General features: G+C 38.3%; 1 non-coding gene across 1 annotated transcript; it reads right to left on the reverse strand.

The window, feature by feature from the left end:
• Positions 1–6,872: 6,872 nt before the first annotated feature.
• LOC111756257 (small nucleolar RNA SNORA67) lies at positions 6,873–7,012 on the reverse strand. The gene has a single exon (XR_002790735.1). It is a non-coding gene; the product is annotated as a small nucleolar RNA SNORA67 (small nucleolar RNA).
• Positions 7,013–7,416: the final 404 nt, after the last annotated feature.

Below are 7,416 nucleotides of genomic sequence, written 5' to 3' on the forward strand. Positions count from 1 at the left end.
TTCCTCTGTGACCCACTGATTATTCAAGAGTGTGTCATTCAGTATCCATGTGTGTGTGGGATTTTTGCAGTATCTTTTTTCATTAATTACTAATTTCATAGCTCTATGAGATGATAACATGCAGGTGATGATTTCAACTCTTTTGCATTTCATTAAATATGTTCTGTGAGTTAATATATGGTCTATTTTAGAGAATGACCAATGTACTACTGAGAAAAATGTGTATTCTGTTTTTGTTGGGTGGAATACACTGTATATGTCTATCAATTCCATTTGTTCACAGGTGTGATTCAGTTCTTTTATCTCTTTGCTGATTTTCTCTCTTGTTGATCTGTCCATTGGTGTTAATGGTGTGTTAAAATCTCCTGTTATAATTGTATTCCTGCTAATTTGGTTTTTTTATTTCTGATATTACTTGTTTTATATCACTGGGTGCTTTGGAATTTGGTGCATATATATTTAAGGTAGTTAGCTCTTCCTCTTGAAGTTTTCCCATAACCAGTATACAGTGGCCTGCTTTATCTCTTCTGATCATTATTGGTTTGAAGTTCACATTGCCTGCAAACAGAATAGCTACCCCCACTTTTTTGGGTTCCTGTTGCATGAAGTGTTGTTTTCCATCCTTTGACTTTCAGTCTGTGAGTATCCTTTTGGGTTAGATGGGTTTCTTGTAGACAGCATATGGTTGGATTTTGTTTCTTGATCTATTATGCCAGTCTACTTATTTTAATTAGTGCATTGAGACCATTTACATTAAAGGTTATAACTGTTATATATTGGTTTATTGGTGACATATTACATTTCTGTTGTTGAATCTTTATCTTTATGTTCTATTTGTCCGCTTTGTTAAGTGGTGTCTTCTTAAGTGTATCTAGACTTTCTTTCAGTATTTTTTGCAAGATTGGCTTGGTGATCATGAATTTCTTCAGCTGTTCTTTGTCATGGAAGCATCTTCTTTCTCCATCAATTTTGAAGGACAGTTTTGCTGGGTACATGAGTCTAGGTTGGAAATCATTTTCCTTTAGGGTCTGAAATACTTCACTTCATGTTCTTCTTGCCTTTATTGTTTGTGTTGAGAAGTCTGCTGTAATTCTGATAGTTTTTCCTTCATAGGTAATCTGTCTTTTTTCTCTGACAGCTTTTAATAGTCTATTCTTTTGTTCAATTTCTGGAATGGTGATTATTATATGTCTGGGTCTACTGCAGGTGGGTAACTCCCCGGAGACAGCCACTGAGCCAGGCTCACTTGGATTTTCTCCCCTCTACCAGCTCTTTGTTTCCCAGCATGCGCTCCCTCCCCCCTCTCTCCCCATCCTGTGCACCCATTGTCGGTGGCGGGCGGTCCAGTGGTCATGGGGCAGTCTTCCATGGGGCCGGCGTTAGTAGCTTCCTTTTTGTTTCCCATGCATGCCAACCCATCCCCCGCCGCCGCCACCGCCGAGATTAAAATGAGACCAGACAACAAGAGATTCACATAAAACTGCTCTAGATTTTAAACAGCATTTTTCTTTTCGCTCTCACATCATGTTCCAATTCTGTGGGCCCCACACTTTCAGCTTCTCACCCAGCCCATTCCATGCTGTACCAGCTGATTCAAGCCGGTCATTGCCGCCGCTGGTGGATGCCCGCGAGATTGCCAGTGCCGTGGCTGCTGCAGTTTGCATCTCCTGCTGCCGCCACCGCCCCAACCCCACGGTGCCGGCTCCTATGGGTTCCCGCTCACCGGCCTGGCCTTTGGGAGCAGAGCCCACTTGGCCTCAGGCTGTGTGTCTCCCACGGATGCCAACGCCTCCCCTCCCCTACATGGAACCGGACTTGAGCTGTAGCTGCCATCCATCCGTGGTGCCAGGCATCGCTTCTGGCCACCACTACAGGCCTCTAAGCCCCAACCCCTTACATGGTCGCAGCTCCCTGCGCTGTCTTAGCGTGTCATAGTAAGCATCTAGGTGGGACCTCACCCCAACCCCGCCTACTATGTCCTGGCGTTCGCCCCACCCACTCTACATGTTCCATGTCAGCCTGCCCCTGCCTGATGTGTGGTGGTGCTCATCCCGCCCCAAGCACAACTCTGCTCTCTTCCTATAGGTGCTATCTATCTCAGTGTCTCAAGCTGCCTTAAACATTGCGCGTTTCCAAAGTCTCGCGGCATCACTCAAACTTTTTTTACAATTCAGTTCCACTCAAGAGAGGCTATTTTCTTCTTACAATTTTTCTACCATTTATTCAATATTGCTGGCCACCTGATAATTTTACCAACCTGCCTGCCTTATAATCTTAAATGCCAATATTAAGCTCCAACATACTTACTTAATTCTACAGATAACATTTCCTATAGTCCAGATCTCAAACCACAAGGCAGAACTTGACCTTCAAGCTCCACAGAGACCTTAATATGGTTGTTCATATTTTAAATAACACTTACAGTTCTGAGACAGACAAATCTACACAAGGTGAAGCTACCTGCCCCCCCCACCATGGGCCACACTCAAATTCATCAGAAGACATCAGACAAAATCTCCATCCTGACATTCTTCCTGACCTTACTCCAGGGCTTTTTGGGCTTTCCTGGCCACCAGAGAGTGGCTAGGCCATCCTACCTTGTAGACCTCACAGGTCACTGCCAAAAGACCTTATTCCAGGGCTGTTAGGCTATCCTGGCCACTGATTATGTCCCTCTTCTCTCATGCTGAGACACCTGCTATGACAATATATCAACCCTTTGTTTCCCACAACTGGTATATAACCCAAAACCAGAAAATCCCATAGCTTAAGCAAATCTAATATACGTCAAATTCTCTAAACCCACAGGACTCCAGTCCACATAAAAGTGAAAACACTTGGTCCTCCTCATGACACCAACAAAATCAAGATAACCAGAATTTCTTCCTGGTTCAACATCACACAGGTTAAATCACTGAAAACTTTAACACCTCTCACTTTCAATCCTCAGTTCAAGAGTGGCCATCACAGCTGTTGTCTCTCACACATCTTTGTCTTACCAAAAATACCCAATTCAGCTAATCTTCTTAATCATTCTCTAATCCTCTTAAACAATTCAATATGAAATCCTTTATAATTTTGGCCTTTATCACACTCAAAACAATATCACAGCCATTCCATCATACTGTTTATAATTTATACCTCACCAAAACAAGGAGGATCCGCTGGTCCCTGTCCCAGCATAGTAGCTAAAAAAACTAGATCTTTTGCACTCTTACATTTCATGCCCTTTGGTGTTCCTTAAATACAACCACAAATATCTTGGGAAGAACTGGATGCAAAGTCACAGTTTATGACTAACCAATATATTTATGTGCAGAAAAACGTCTCTATCCACCTTGCTATGACATGTAATCCTCCCATTACCTCTATTGAGGTTGTAAAACAACAGGCATGAGATCAGTAAATGATCTTTGTACAAACTATGTTAATAATTTTCACCTAAAAATTACTCATAATTCAGCCACTTTTCATAGTATATTTACACTTTAAATTTATCATTCTTCATCCACTATTATTCTCAAAAACTCAAAATTGGGGATTCTGATCTTAACTTGAGAGTAATGTAAAGATGTTTCTGACTACTCAAAATACTGCTTCCCAAAATGCAATCTCTGTTTTTCAGTCTCCTACACTCATCTTCATTGTCTCATCAAACCCTTGTTTTGCTATCTGTATCTTAACTTCTTAACAACACTTCCCCATTTCTACAAATAGCTCTTTACATACTTAATGATCCTGACCTCTCTATTGGCTCTTACTGCCTTTTCAACAGGATTTATGAATGGTCTATTGAGTCACTCCAAATAAATATTTATTCCAGACTAACCCTGTTGTAGTCAGAGGTTGTACACAGAGAAAAATTAGGATCAAGACTTAGAGTTTACAATATTATTTTATAATTATATTTATAATATTAAATATAATATTATTTAATATAATATTAAATATAATATTATTTAATATAATATTAAATATAATATTATTTAATATAATATTAAATATAATATTATTTAATATAATATTAAATATAATATTATTTAATATAATATTAAATATAATATTATTTAATATAATATTAAATATAATATTATTTAATATAATATTAAATATAATATTATTTAATATAATATTAAATATAATATTATTTAATATAATATTAAATATAATATTATTTAATATAATATTAAATATAATATTATTTAATATAATATTAAATATAATATTATTTAATATAATATTAAATATAATATTATTTAATATAATATTAAATATAATATTATTTTTATAATAGTTAACACAGGAAAATGCAGGAAATCTATCCGCAATACCAAAGACATAGAATATTTAGTCAACAGCCTAAATCCCACAACAATGTCCCACATGAGTCCACATAAAAACCCAGAGCTGAAGACAGTGCCTCCCACAAGTCCAAGTGGAGGTCCAGAGTCCACAAGAAGGGCTCACTGCCAGTCTCTTTTATGGATCCATGCCGGAAAGACCCAAGGGTCAGCAGTGGAAGCCAGAAAGTCTATGCCAGCCGGATGAAGGGGCTGTGCTAGTGAGATGAGGGTATTATGCTGGAGCTGAGAAGTCACACTCACAACAAAGAACAGCACTGTCCTAAAAGGCAGAACAGCCATTCTCAGCAAAACGGAGGCCCTGAGTTCTGATGACAACAAGTCACATTCATGCCAAGAAGCACCATGATGAGTTCATCTTAGAGACCAAGTGGCACACATCTTCCCCTTTGGAGCCAAAAAGCAATGCTCAATTTGAGGACTAGAGCTCCTCTAGGAAAACCAACACCTCAAACAGCAACTCAGAAAACCCAAAATGCCTCCAGGCAACAATGCATTAACGCCTGAACCCTCAATGCCTCCTTCTTTTCCACCTATTTATCCTGGCAAGTTTCCTCAAGTAAAACATCTTTGCTCAATGCTCTGCTCATGTAATCCAGCTGGCATTAAGTTGACCAATAGTTCTTAATCCATAACAAACCCACAAGCCCAAATTGCTAGCCCTCTAAATCTATCTCTGGCTGGGTAACGTCTCTTGAATCTATCATCCTACTCTGTCTGTAGTGTGTATAATCTGAACTCATAAACATCTTCACATTACATTAGTTGTCTCAATTCCAATCTGCCCACTCCACAGATACTTCTTTGTCAGTGGCCAAGAAACATTTACCTTTCTTCTATGTAGATACAAGAAAGGCTCCTACACTTTGGCAAAAATAGCACCACAATTTATCCTCCATACTAAATCCCAAATAATAAGTTTACTAACCACATTCTCATCCCCAACACACCAAATATCTCATCAGTCTAAGAGAGTTGTCACTCACTATCAACCAAAAGATGAGGATGATGGGTTTCTGCCCACATGAAACTCTGAATCTTCATCATAGTGGTCCAACAAGGCTCAGAGATGCTAACAACAACATTACATCAACTTTCTGCTCCTTTGAACCTAAGTCTTAAATAAAACCCTCTTCCTTTTTCATACACACTAATGTTCCTTCAATAAGCTGTTACTATGTCATTTTTGCCTACTTTCCAAAGCCCCCCATGAGAGATACAACAATAGTCCTACACTTCTTTGTTCTTGTCAGAGGGAATCTTGTACTTTTCTGCAGCACTCCTCTACCTACAACAAAATATCTCTCTGTATCTGTGTCTCTCTGTCTCTGTTTCATATCTGTAACTGTTCATGAAAAACAACACCATCACAAACTGCACTGATATTCCAATATTTTTACTTTTATTACTTTCTTACCTTTTGGCCCATGAAAGCTCATTATTTCTAGTGTATTTTTTGTAGACTGCCTTTTTATTACCCAATGGTCAACTCCCAGAATTTTTCCATGAGATGCAACATCACAGAAACTTTGCTTGACGAACATAGTAAATTTCACTTGTGCTAAATTTATGTTATTCTGTCACTATACTTCAGCCTTAATAAGTGTCATCACATATATACCTGGGTTTCTATCTATCAATTAGAGAAGTCTTGTATTTCTTTGGAATATAGCACTTGGGTATCATTCTGTACACAATTTTAGTTACAGATAGAGAAAGACAGAGATGTTCTGGGGATGAATAGCAAGGATTATCAGCATTGCCTTGTAGAGCTGTGAATTGTTAGCAAATGACTCTGCAGAGACTATTATACAGTGGTGCCTCAATTTATGAAATTGATTTCTTCCAGGACCTGGAAAAGATGGTATGATCATGTTTGTCACCTGATGCAGAATTAAAAACAAAAACAAAACATTACCAAATGCTTCTGTTTGTGAGCCAAATTGTTCTCAAATAAAAGCATTTGTGATATGAAGTACCACTGTATTTCCAAAGGCAAATGTATCCTTGATCTATCTGATAAGAGTGGATAATTTATTGTTAACAACTGACAATATATTGTTAAGGACCTGCAATATTGTCCCCTTATCACTCCCCAAGAAGCTTGGAAATTATGGAAATTATGGAAATTAAAAAATGAAAACAAACAAACAAAATCCTTGAAATCTACCTCTGATGAAGATAGTGAGACCTTTTCCCCAAATGCCATTTCCTCTTATTCGTGTGTACATGGATCTTGGGTGCAGTGACAGCAAAGAACAAGACAGAGCATGAGAGGATATTTTTACATTGATTGATTTCATCACCAGGCATTTTCCATTCTCAGCTACTTTCCTCTCTTGTGAAAACAAAACCATTTCTTCACCTCCTGAGACCAGCATGCATGCATGAGATTTACAAGCATTAATTTCTGTGACCATGCATCTGAGCTGGCATGTTGATAACACTATTCACAAGAGGAGCTGCTAGTGTAGATTGTCTCTAAAATTAAGAGTTACAATATTATTTTTTACCTGTAGGGATCTAAAGAAAGGTAAATGAAACAACATCATCTTTCACTCAGTGACCTCAGGATACCAGATTTTCTTCCACGTTGCTACTTCCCTGAAAAGGGCACTTTTTGGCCCTTTGGAAAGATAATCACCATGGGTAAGAGTCCCAACTTTTAAAGGTTTGTTTTACCCACTTAATTACATCAAGTCAGTTTGACTGGAGTTGGAGATGTCTTTATCACTTTCAAAGACTCATAATTCTCTATTCCATCATCTCAGTTCCCTCATTCGTCCAACAATCATGCTGTAATCCAGATCTAAGCCATGCCTTGAAATTCTCAACTTCCTTTTTAAGCTGTAGCAATCTGAGGAACTATTTTTTGTCTCTCCATGTCATGGCCTCTATGCACAGTCTCAGAACGGTGCCCTCATGGAAATAAAATATGAGAGAGGAGAGTGAGGGAAACTGACTAAAGCAGAGGAAGAAATATTGTAGTTTCAACTGAAGACTGGCTTCACCTGGAAACATGGCATCTACAGGGTTTAGACTGCATTTTGGAAAC

Source organism: Cavia porcellus, unplaced genomic scaffold (genome assembly GCF_034190915.1).
Source record: "Cavia porcellus strain 051 isolate PalLab524CR breed Dunkin Hartley unplaced genomic scaffold, mCavPor4.1 scaffold_17, whole genome shotgun sequence".
Taxonomy (NCBI): Eukaryota; Metazoa; Chordata; class Mammalia; order Rodentia; family Caviidae; genus Cavia; species Cavia porcellus.